We start from the raw sequence: 13080 nt of genomic DNA on the forward strand, positions 1-13080 counted from the left end.
CAAGCTAGCAAATTACCCCAATGTACCTCGCAAGACAAATGAAAGAAGAATACACAAATGAGCGTAGATGCCGTTCAGAAAATAAATGCAGGTAAACAAAATAATATAACTGACAGGAAATTTAAGAATTGCATTTGTATAATATATGCATGTAGTAAATACTGAACATCAAGAGAAAATATCAGCCTAACCTATGACTATAAGTCGTGTCCTAACCAAACGGGTCTAAGGTGTGTGTAGGCTGTGTAGTTTTGGATAGGTCCTATGTAGGATGATTTAGTTGAACTTGCTTGCATTTGATTTGTTGAGGGGCCAAAAGGGAGATTTTAATTGAAGTTTAAATCTTAATACTTTAAGATTGGTTTTAGAGATTGTATTTTATGATTTGATTGATTATTTTGTTGGTTGTAAATTAAAAGAAAAAGGTAGATTGGGTAATTTATTATCAATTAAGGTTTGACTTAAATCAATTAAGAAATTAATTTTAGGTTTTAACACTCCATTAAATTCATTCGTGGCGTTGTGCCACCAGGCTCGAGGAACCAGGCCTCCTTAGGACACTTAGCCCCGCAGCCCGGAGTAGTCCATCCAATAAACTTCATCTTTGGAGTGGTTGTTATGTATTAAAGGGTTTGTTGATTGATTTTATATGATTTATCTAGGGTTTGATCTTTAGAGGTCTTTTATCTTAAGAGATTTTAGTTTATATTTAATCTCCTAATTAGATCTACAGCTTTTAAAATTTAGATAGGTTAAGTGTTTATTATTAGATTAGTTATATTTGATTTTAGGTGTATGTTTTAAGCTTACAGTTTAATGATTACAAATGTTAATTATAATTTGATTAAGAATTAAATATTTTATCAATACATTTTAAGAGTTAAGTTATAAATGATTGGTTGATTATTACCGGATTAAAGAGAGAAAAGGCTAAACCTAGGAAGACGTGTCGCTAAGTTTAGTTTTGATGTCTCTACCCTACAGGGAGCATGCACCCTAAGTCTAAGTTATCTAAGACTCGGTCCATAATTTTTTGTCCTTATGTGTCACTAAAGTTGTAGGGATAAAAGGAGGTTTTGTTTTCTAACCCTTAGGATTTTCGTACGTGTGTCACTAAACTTAAGGATGTATAGCAAAGCAGTAGAAAGAAAAAGAATAAAAATCAGAAATAAAAGGGATGTAGGCATTGTTGTTATCGGGCACACTTCTGTGAAGTCAAGTGTACCCTAAAGCAACATCAACAATGCCCTTTAATGTCCCCACGATCCAAATGAGGCACTTGATATATTTGGGACCTCTACCTACCACACACTTTAAACAAAGCCTACAATAACTAGGGGAAACAAATTCTCTTTGGTTTTATATTCATCCAAACATTCTTTTCATCTTTAAAGGCTAACACAAAATGGAGGAAATCCAAATGAGCAAGGATCGATCAAAGAAACTACAAAAAAAATACTAAAGACCTTCCAACTTAAAGCTCCCTAAAGTCTCAAACCCCAAATTTCATTCTTTAGAAACTAATGTGATTCAATAAGAAATCAATTCATGCACTAACCATCAGCTTGCTCTAAGAAAAACTACTAAGGGACTTTATTACACTAATCAAATCACTAAATTATAAGCCTCAAAATTCTCCATGAAAATCTCTAAATTAAATGCCACACAAAACCTTACACAAATTATCTACCAAAAATCCTTCTTTTCGTTTTCGACCCAAAACTCTACAAAAAGACCCACAATCAAGTGCCTCTTCTTTCATTTGGCATGGGGTAGAAAACAAACTAAAGCTTTCCAACGAGAAGGTTTTATAAAAAAAACCCCTCATTGTAGAGCCCTTATCATAAAACATTCGCAAAAACTTTCGATAAAGCTTCTCGATGCAAAACAACTAGCCAAGCTTTTCATTATAATAAAATATTCGCAAAAACTTATAATAAAATTTTCCAATGTAAAATAGATCTAAAACCAATTATAAATCTTTTTAACAAAAAGCAAATCAAAGCCTTTTCTAACATGAGGCAACCTATGAAACTTTCAACATAAAGCAAACATTTTTTGTATTTGAACCATATGCTCTTAAAAGAATGGGAACATGATGCATAAAAAAAAAATGACGATGTTCATAAGTCTTACTTTTAATATCAAATACACGACCAAAGCTTGTCAAGAGCTCAAACACTAACCTATTTTTTTCAAAATCATAAGAAGAGAGTCCATATGCATAAGACGAAAGACACTAATATACATCAATTTTCATCAATCATGATTCACTAAGTATCTAAAGTTCTCTTCTATATGAAAGGTATACAGATGATCAATATTTCACTCTAAGCAAAACTTCATCACGGTTTATGATAGAAAAATAATAGGAATATCATACCTCTTCTAAACAATCAATCTATTAAAGGAATAGTCTCCCCTTTTTTTAGCAAAGGCATCACAAAGAGAACCCATTAACTATAAAACTGAAAGGTATCCACAAACAATCCAAGCTTAACATGAAAATATTTGCTAAACAATGCTATCAAATTCATTACCAAGACGATTTAATAAGGGAATTCAAATCAATGCACCCGAGACTCATATTAAGGCTTAGGAGATGTGTTAAAGTAATAATGATAATCTTAAATAAATAAATAATGAATGCCATCATGACTATCTTAACATGGCTCAAATTCCACTAAATGCTAAATGATATATATAGAAAAATTAATACATGGACATTGGATCAGGTACATGTAATAATTGCTAGCCATAAATGGTGATTTACATGAATTAAATGGTATAGAGAAATTCTGCTCCAAAACTTGGCTTCTAGGCCACTGCATACAACCGGGAAAACTTAGATATGAATTTTCTAATTTGATAAAGACCTATATCATTATCTGGAAATAACATCTCTTACAAAAAAAACGTGTTTTCTAAGTAATTTTGATAACAATTCACAAAAGAAATATTGGATTAGAACAACGACAAAATCAAATTTTATGACCTCATTATAGTCGTTTTGAAAAAAAAAAAAAAACAATTGATTCATTAATCTTGAGAAAGAAATAATAATAACTGATTTTTAACAGCTCGTCTTAAGGAATAAATACAAGGTATTATCATCCTCAAATATATATGACAGAAAATCAAATAGAGACCTCTTCCATTTTTTTTTTTACAGAAAATAACAATCACTTTGATTAATTTATGTTCATATACTAGAGTGCTGTCAAACTTTGCCTTATAAAATCTCAATTCAATCACAAACCTTAATATGCAATTTCATTTAAAAAAAAAAGGTTAAATCAAACATACAGGTAATGATTGGTTTGAAAGAAATATAAGACAAGCAAGTTTTTTTTTTTTTTTTTTTTAAAAAAAGGAGAAAAGTCTTATAATGAAAATAATATCTCTAGCACAGAAACGATTCCCCATGCAAGGTAATGCAAAATCCTGACACAATCAAATGTTTTACATCAGGATATTTTACTCATGCAAAACTATTCAGAATGCATATGAGGGAGTATATGAACACATTTCTTCATGCGATAGTGACTCTAATGTACGGTGAACACCGATATAACTTCAGCAAACAACAATTTCTGGTAGGGAAACTAGTTTATGATTCTATTAAAATGTCATTAAATAATATACCTGTAGTTGGGAGACTGTTACGGTGGGAATCAAGTGGACAGAATGAAGTAGCGTAGAGGAAGAAAAGGAGCAATCTAGGTCTGCCGGAACTACAGTCGGGATCAGCGACGGGATTTCTTGAGGCGGAACGAACGGGAGATAGGAGGTAGAAGGGGAAGCTGGGCGGCGTTAGGTGCGGCGACGAGCTCGGGACTTGCGGCTTCTCCCGGAATCCGCGATCAGGAAGAAGATTGGGGAGGGGAGCTCGGCTTTCTTCTCCCGAACCAGAGAGCAAGGGAGAGAGGGAGCGGAGGTTGGCATCGGGTGTCTTGCGAACCGAGGAGAAACGGGAGCGAGAGTGAGGGGAAGGGAGAAAAATCACCTCTCCGGAATCGGCCAAGGGAATTCTAAGTCTTGAATCAACCTCATGCCCCAACAGGAGACCATTCAGAGCCTTGTATGGGAAGCTTCGCCTTCTCTCCACTGAACCGAGGTCTGTCGCCTTCAGGATACTCTGCTCCTCTCTAAGTATCAAATTAGCACTGTGTCGCCTCCACCTTTGCTAAAGAAAACTATGCATATACTAGGATGAGGGGTCACGCCGCTGAAACATCTGGCAACGACGGATTTCAAATTTCAGGAAGATCAAGGCCGTCGAGCCAATTTCTGGATTTAGGGAGTGAATTCAAAATTTTAATAAAGTCGAATAGGCTCAGCTAGAATTAAAATGGGCCGAATCATATTGAACACGAGTCCAAAATTTGATCCAATCTGAGTCAATTTGGGGATTCAGGCCGGCTCGAGTTTAACTTGGGTTCGATTTGATTTGATCAAATAAACAAAATTGAAGAGTCGATAATTCGAATCAAAATAAACCCGACGCGACTAACACGAGTGGATCTGATTTAATAGATTTCGATCGAGTTTAATTTAACCCAATTTCGAGTCGATTCAAGTTCAATTAAATTTTTACCAAGTCAATTTTAATGAGGTCAAGTTTGAATCAACTCGATTGGACCCGAATCGGCATCGACCTAGGTTACCTAGGCTCGACGAGATCTAAATAAATCGATTGAGGATACTCGAGAGTATTTGAGAGAAAATTGAGGTCAACAATCTTTAACTAGACATTCACTCTAAAAGGCTCTTAAGAATTTTGGAGATCCACTCGAGCATCACTATTGGGGCATTGTTTATTCGTCATGATCGAATAATTGCTCGTGTGTCGCACTAAGATCTAATGGAATGATTGTTTTGCCTAAATCTATCATTATCTAACTCAACCATTCAATAATAACAACCAGAGCTACTAACATTTCAAATCATAAAAGCAATATAACAAAAGTTCATTCCAGCAAAACATAATTACAATAATCCAAATAATAGAACTCTATACTTCAAATAATTAAATGCTGCATTACAAAAATAATAACTTATTAACCCAGACCTAAAATCCTGCCTATACACTTGATCTACTCAATAGGGCTTTTACCTTTCCCTGAAATATTAAAAGAATTGAATTAGCATAACTAGCTCAGGACACTTCCTATCCTAACACATCACATATATCAATATTTAAATTAAAAGGATCAATTGCAATATAAATATAAATGCAATAAGAGAGCATTAAAATAATATAACAACAGTTAAATAGTGAAACACAATTTTTAGGGCCCTAGAACATACTCAACATTTTAACTTACTTATAATGCCACTTGTACAGAAATTCCAGATATCACACATAATACTTAGCCTAAGACATTCTCTTATACTTGACTTTCATACTTCTTCAAAATTCGTTTCAAAAATTTCAACATTGTAATGGCCTGGAACTAATACTTATTTTATTAACATCAATGTAATGCAATGATTATCATGCATATGTCTCAAAATTTGCTTATAACTTCACTTCTACTTATGTCTTCGATTTACCTCCCGTGCCCGTTTATAGCGAGTTGGGTAGAATTCCTCCCACATTTTCCCTATGTACATGAGACTAGAAGAGTACATGCAGTGTTACATAATACGTCACATCTAATTGCAACAAGTGAGGCTAAAATTCCTCCCACATATGCCTTAAGTAAATGGGACCAGAGTTAAACATTCAGGGCCCTTATCCCATAATAAATAAAGAGTGCACTTTTTCACATCTTAGAATATATCCAAAATCATATTATGCACAATGCAAATGTAATGCAATAGCAATTAAAATAGAAATCTAATGCAATGTCCAATTAATACATTAATTGCCTATAAAAATCACATTACATGTATACTAGTATACTCACTGAATTTTTTCTGTTTCACTTCCAAATTTAGAGAGACATCCACATAAATATTTTAAGACATTTACATAACTTTTATAATTAACAAAAAAAAGCCTCACTAAAAATATATACTTGGCAAGTTGCATAAGAAAAACAAATCAATAAAATTTTGTTTTCTTATAGTCAAAATGTTCAGAATAGAGCATACAACAACATATAAAAAGTTACTGTTGAAACTCAAGAAGGAAGATTAAGAGATCTTCTTGCAAGATCTTGAGAGGGAGTGAGGAGGGAGAGGAGAGGGGGACCGTGAGCCACAAATGCATAATTCCTTTATTCCATGGCTACCTATTACAAGCCTAAACACATCTATTTAAAGACTCCTAAAGGCTATACAAATAGCCCCACAAATGGCTACATATGCCATACACAAAACCTATACAAAGAATCCTAAATCTAGGAACAAAACACAACAGTTACAATATGAAAATTTTGTAAAATCCAATTAATACATATTTTAAATCATAGCTTTTTATTAAATAGGGGAAATTAAAATGAAAGGCAGAGATTCACAAGTTTACCTTGCGCTCTTAATTGGCCCGATCCCAAGCTTTGACCTCCAAATCCTTTCCCTCTCTTTCTCTTTCCTCTTCTCTCCTTCCCTACTCATCTTCTCTTCTCCGACAAGGTGGCTAGGGGAAATGGATTAGCCAATTGGTTTTAGATATTTTAATATAATAATTTCACTATTTTGACATAACACCTTGATGCTCACATTCCCAGTGCCACAATGCCCTAAAAGAATCTTCCAAATGCTCCTAGAATGTCCTCACTCAAGACATAGCGCTTAAGCGTACACCTAAAACCTATTTTTTGTCCAAAAATATGAGAGCTCAATGCCTCGGTGTTGGCATCCTAAGCCCAACTACGCCCACAACGCATTTTTCAAACCTTTAGTTTTCATTTTCCCAAACCAAACCTTGGTTTATTCAAGCCCTGTTACAAATTCTAAAACTTATAATTGCATTACATCAGCTTCAAATGAGTATTTAACTTAATTAACTTTAATTATATGTGTTTTTGGGTTAGCAAATATTACAGCTCAACTACTGGTGTCAAACTATTGTCTAACTACTGCCGTCAATCATCCTTTAATTGTCGTCATTCAACTTCAGCCCTTTAACAACTATGGCTTATTGTGATCCTCTGACCATATATGGCTGACTGGCGTACTTCGATGTTTGTCCCCAAATATTTTCCTCCAATATTCATTACTTGACTATGGTTATTCTACCAATATCGCTCCACTATGGTCCTCTGAACAATGTTGCCCAACCATAATCCTTCGACTACCATCATTTGTATATAATATTCTGGCCACCATTATCTAACTATAATCTTTCAGTCACTATCACCCGACTATGATTCTTCGACCATCATTACCTTATTATAATCTCTTGATCATTGTCAATTGATTACTACCCCTCGACCACGGTAGCTTTACTATATTTCCTCGATAATCATAATTCGACTATAATCCTTCCAACCACCATCACCCGAAAATAGCCCCTCTGAACACCTTTGGCCAACCACGATCATTTCTACCTTCATTTTCCAACTATGGGCATTCTAACACCGCCATTCAACTACTCTCATTGGATCACTGTCACATGACTAAGATCATCAGGCTACCGTCATGCGGCTATAATCATCGAACCACTATCACATGACTACCATCCTTGAACCATGCTAGCCAACTATGATCTTTTAATACTATTGATTGATTATGATCTGCCAATCACCATCACCCAAGTATATCTCTCTGACCTATGTTACTTGATTACTTTCTTCTAACCACAATCTTTGACCTACAATCTTCTGACGAACATTATTCAACTACAATCTTTCAACCATTAATTCCCTAACCATTATCATCTCACTACTCATACACCAGAGCTAAAAGACTCTAAGAATTTTAAAGAGATCTACTTGAGTAATATTATTGGACCGATATCTAATCATCACAATCGGACCGTTGCTCAATCACTGATGTCAAACCATCGTTTAACTGCCATCGTCAATCATGCTTCTACTGTAGTCCTCCAACAACTATGGCATGTTATGATCCTCGAACCACAGATGGCCGAATACGGTACTCCAACGTTTGTCCCCCGAATATGGTCCTCCAACCTTTATCACCCGACTATGGTCCTTATACCAATGTCACTCGACTACGGTCCTCTGACTAATGTTGCCTAGACTCGATCCTTTAACCAATGTCATCCATGTTACCATCATTTATTTATAATACTTCGACCACTATCGCCTGACTGTGACCATCGTCTGACTATGATCTTTCAACCATCGTCACCTTACTTCTATCCACCAATTATTATTACCTAACTATAATCCCTTGACCACTTTCGTTGTACTCCATCCCTCGACAACCATGGTTCATCTACGTTCCTTTTGACCATCATCATCCGACAATGGTCCTCCCGAACACCATCTACACCAACCACAATAATTCTTAACTTCATTGACTGACTATGATCCTTCAAACATCATCATCCAACCACTCTCCTCGGACCATCATCGCATGAATACAATCCTTAGACAATTGTGAAGTGACTACAAACCGCAGACCACTATTGCATGACTATGATCCTGGAACCACAATCGGCCAACTACGATCTTTTGAATAATGTTGTCTGATTGTGATCTTTTGATCACCATCACCCAACTATGCTCCTCCGACTTTGATCACTTGATTATTATCTTCTAATCACATTCATTGACTTGTGGTCTTTTGACCAATGTTGTCCAACTACAATCTTTTGATCATTGTGGGCTAACTACCATCCCTGACCTATAGTCCTTTAACCATTATCATCTCACTAACATTCACCCGAAAACTTCATTGCCAAGGCCAATGCACGTGAAATCAATGAACAGTACTGACATCAACTTTGACTCCTAGCATCAATACTATGATTTATACTTGATTTTTTGGTCTCTAGTCTCCCTTCCTCAAAATATGACCAAATATACAAGAAATGATCTTTTGAAGACAACTCATATGAGACTAGGCTTCTTCAATTTCCACCATGAAATTCGTTTTGTAAAACTTATGTCTATATGTTTATCTACATATTTTCAATCTTGGGAAAATGCATCATTTGCAATCTATGATAAATACTACTGGAATAATTTTAATTGGGCCAAGCAATATGTTTCTAACTCTCTTATCTATGTAGATGTTTGATTTTCGTAAAAAAATTAATATGTTTAACTCTCTATCTCTCTATGGCCATAAAACTTCTGGCAAGCAACAAGACGAGCAATGGTTCTATCTTTCAATTACTTTTCACGCATCTTCTCTTTTGTCATCGAACCAAATTATGATAAAAATAAAAGAAGAAATAACCATGGTATTGACATGTTTCAGCATCACTGATGAGTATCCGGGCCTTCATCTTAGAAATCACAAAATAAAGGTAATCAGTGCCATTTTATTAATCATCATCACTAGCCTCGTGTTTTTCACGTGGATCCAGCTTTTGAAATGCAGTTTTTGGCAATCTATTCAAATGAAGAGTCACATCGGCTGGACCATTAGATGGTTTAAGGTCATTATCAAAATCATCATTGTATATATGAATCATGTCAGTTTTGAGGAATAGGTTTTTTATTCTTCTTTTTCTGTTCATTTTATAGCTGCAGAATACAAAGCTGCTTTGTTTCCATTACTTCCACTTTTTTTTCTTTTTTTTTTTTCTTTTTTGAAGTTTAGGGTTTTAACATCTTTGCCATGCAGATAAGAATGCATACATCAACATCCCCATTTCCAATAACTCATATTGGCGGGAGTCACTTGCAATAAGTACACCCTTACCAACTATATCGATCAAGAGCCTTGGTAACTTTTCTTGCATATTTTTTATTTTATTTTATTTGCTATGGCTTCTTGATTATGAAAGGAAATGATGTTATAAAACAACGTTGAATGGTTGTTCAAATGATTTTCTTAAGCATTTAGGAAATAGGAAAGTCATCAGTACTTTATTAGGGCAAATGCATATTTTTTTTTCTTTTTAATTCTCCTTACCAGCCTTTATTAATGTCCATCATGTGATAAATTCTCCTTACCGAACTGTTATGCATTACTTCCTGCTGTCCAATTTATCTTATACCTTGAATCTCTCTCGCCAACCATTCTTAGCATGCTGCCATTAAATTCTTTACACCAACTGTTCATTTTACCTAATAGTTTTTGCAGTATGTAGCTTAGGGCATCTCCAACTGAACGCCAAACATAACTATGACGTCGGTCAGTCGCTCGCCGAACGTCAAATCTTCCGCTATTTGCTTGCGGGTGAACAGTGCGACGCCAATATTGGCATTACACTGTTCACCTATGCGATTTTTCTATCTCAACCAGCTTTGCCGAAGAAACGCGCCAAAGAGGAGAAAGATTATTACCTTCGCAGAAGTTCGCAAAGTGGAGTTCTATTGGAGATAAATCACGGTATTTTTGAGTTTCACTGTATTTTGGAGTGAAAAAAGGGATTTTTGTTTGGTGATGCTCTTATAATCTTATTAAGTCTGCTTGTGACTTATGAATTGGACGATGAGGCTGGCTTGAGTGACTGGAAATACCTATAAAGAAATAACAAAATTCTCAAATTTGGTGGTCATGATTCATTTGGGGCTCACTGGCTTTGTGGTTGGTTGACTCTTCCAAAAGGTGTAATAAAATGGCATTTTATAGCCTTCACTGCTCTTCTGGTTTATCGTGGTGAGCTGAACTACTCTGTAAACCATCCCGTCAGTAATTGCTAGAGCTTAACTTTTAAGTCTGCGCTGCAAAGTGGGGAATGTTCTGCTATGAAACTTCTTTATTTAATGATATTCTACTTTACGTACAAGTGATTTTATGGACTTTAATTCTTCAGACCTTGGCCATGAATAGTTTTTTGGACCACTGGGCCTGCTTTGAGCCTTTGAGTTGCTCCTGGTTTTTAATTTCTTTGTAAAAACTAGAAATTTCAAATCTAACTGTTTCCAGAAGCTTTTGAATATTATAACTAGCTTACTTCCTGTAAGAGAAATTTATCACGTTAGTTCAATAAATATATATATTTGCTAAATTTACCATAAAGAAAGTTGCAGTTAGAATGTTAAATTTTCTAGGAATAGAGATCAGTTTTCAACCATAGATCTGTCGTGCATCTCTTCATTATTTCCCCCTTTAAATCTAAACGTTAGCAGTTTCTCAACAAGAAATTTTTACTGGTTTCTCCCATCAGGCAGTATTGGACATTTCTTGTTTTGTTTGGAGATCTTTTAGCTCTTTTACAAAATTATTTTGTGTTAGAATTAACAGAACCCTTATGATTAACAACTGTATAGTGAAGAACCGTTTACTTTGTGTAGGGGCCAAAACTTTGTTAAAATCGGATTAAAGAGCTAGTCTGTTAATACTCCTACAAATCTTCTTGACACCTGACAACTGGCCATGCTTGCTGTGAATATGCTGAAGGTCTAATGAAGGTTAAGGCCATATTCTAAGTATGATGTGTTCTAAAAGGATAAACTACTGTCAAACCAATATAAATCCAGTGCTTGGAGTTGGACAGTTGAGAAGAGAGGAGCTCCTATATTAATTGTTAGTGGAGCAATGTTGATATTCTGCTTGATTTTGAATTGGTTTTCTCATTCTTGCGTCGCTTTATCTTATTTCTTTATGTGCTGAACAGCATCCTCATCCTTTTCATGTTGTAGCATTTCTATTTTACATTTAGTCTAAGCGTTCTTCTATAATATGCTCTATCAAGAGTACGCGGTAACTTAAAACGTCATATATCAAGCATGCATCATACTTAAATGTAGGGGTGCCAATATCAATATTTAACATGACTTGAAAATCTGATCCGAACTAGGCTCAAAAAATTCAGGTTATGGTCAACTTGTTATCATACAGGTCGGGTTCAGGTTCAACAAACTGACTCATTTCAAAAAACGGGTCAGAATCGGTTTGAACCGAAAATCCGAGAATCACTCAAAATCGACGCGGACCCTAACTCCCGCAGTCGTGAGTCCCTGCTGCCCCACTGTCCCGCGCTAAGGTTTGCACCGGACCGAACCCTAGAACGTTAGCTCTGCACCAGACTTCTTTGCCGCTCTCGCAGGACCCGCATAGAACCAAACTCTAGGGCCTAGTTGGTGCCTGGCTCCCCAGCACCTGCTCCGGTTCTCGCTCCATGCGTCCGCTCATAACGTGAGCCCCGTACCGCACCCTGGCTCCCCTACACCCAAAGGGTGAGCGTGACCACCAGCGTGTAACACACGTTCTCACTCGATGATTTACTATCAGAAAAATTCACAAGTTAATTGCAGGGGCAGAATCCCCCACAAAATTTGAGAAATTCGTCGCAAATCTTATTTTGCGGCGGATTTGCAACGAATTTGGTTCTGAAGTTATAATGAGCATCACAAACATATTTGCGACGGACAAAATCCATCGTAAAATATTTTGCTGCGGATTTGTCACATATTTGTGTAGGAATAAAAAGGCTGTTTGATTTTTGCAATCGCAGATTCTGTCACAAATTGCGATGGATAATCAGGTGCAATTTGTGATGGATAGTTCCATTACAAACGTTGATACCAAAGCGTCGTATCATCATTTGCGTTTGATGTTCACAAATCCGCCACAAACTTGTAGCATAAAAAAATAGCTCATACAATCATTATTTGGGCTTTCCAACATTTACAATCCAAGTAGTTATAAAAAACAGTTATGCAAAACAAATATAATCAAATAATACTATGCAAATTACACTAATTAATGAACAAACAACCATATTCAATAAAATTAAAAAAAAAATTATAACACCGTAATAGTTTCAACATAACTTATACATCAAACGACAACAAATGTATCAAAAGCTATCTCACGCGAAAATCTAATCAAAATATGTATGCTCGTTGTCATGCTCGACCGATGGAGTTTGTACGACCTCTTCAACTAATTAGTGCCTAGACATTAATGCTTCCTCCCGCCTAACTCTCACTACATACTATTTATAGAAATCAACACCATAATAATGCTCAAACAAGTTCATCATTGGTATTGGAATTACTCTACAAATTTGAAACATTGGGCAAGACATCCTACTTTCTCCCT

General features: G+C 35.6%; 1 protein-coding gene across 5 annotated transcripts in view; it reads left to right on the forward strand.

Moving 5' to 3' along the window:
• LOC110101531 (pentatricopeptide repeat-containing protein At4g18840-like) overlaps positions 1-11609 on the forward strand; it is a 15198-nt gene extending 3589 nt beyond the window's left edge. Inside the window, exons 2-3 of one of the 5 annotated variants that reach the window (XR_003701495.1) lie at positions 9709-9810; positions 11328-11609. The gene's annotated coding sequence lies outside the window, so the exon portion shown is untranslated. Of the gene's footprint in view, positions 1-9339; positions 9680-9708; positions 9811-10170; positions 10817-11327 lie in introns of those variants that run through there. The other 4 variants (XR_003701494.1, XM_020829456.2, XM_020829457.2 and 1 more) reach the window with 4 other exon arrangements.
• Positions 11610-13080: the final 1471 nt, after the last annotated feature.

This window comes from Dendrobium catenatum, unplaced genomic scaffold (genome assembly GCF_001605985.2).
Source record: "Dendrobium catenatum unplaced genomic scaffold, ASM160598v2 fragScaff_scaffold_847, whole genome shotgun sequence".
NCBI lineage: Eukaryota > Viridiplantae > Streptophyta > Magnoliopsida > Asparagales > Orchidaceae > Dendrobium > Dendrobium catenatum.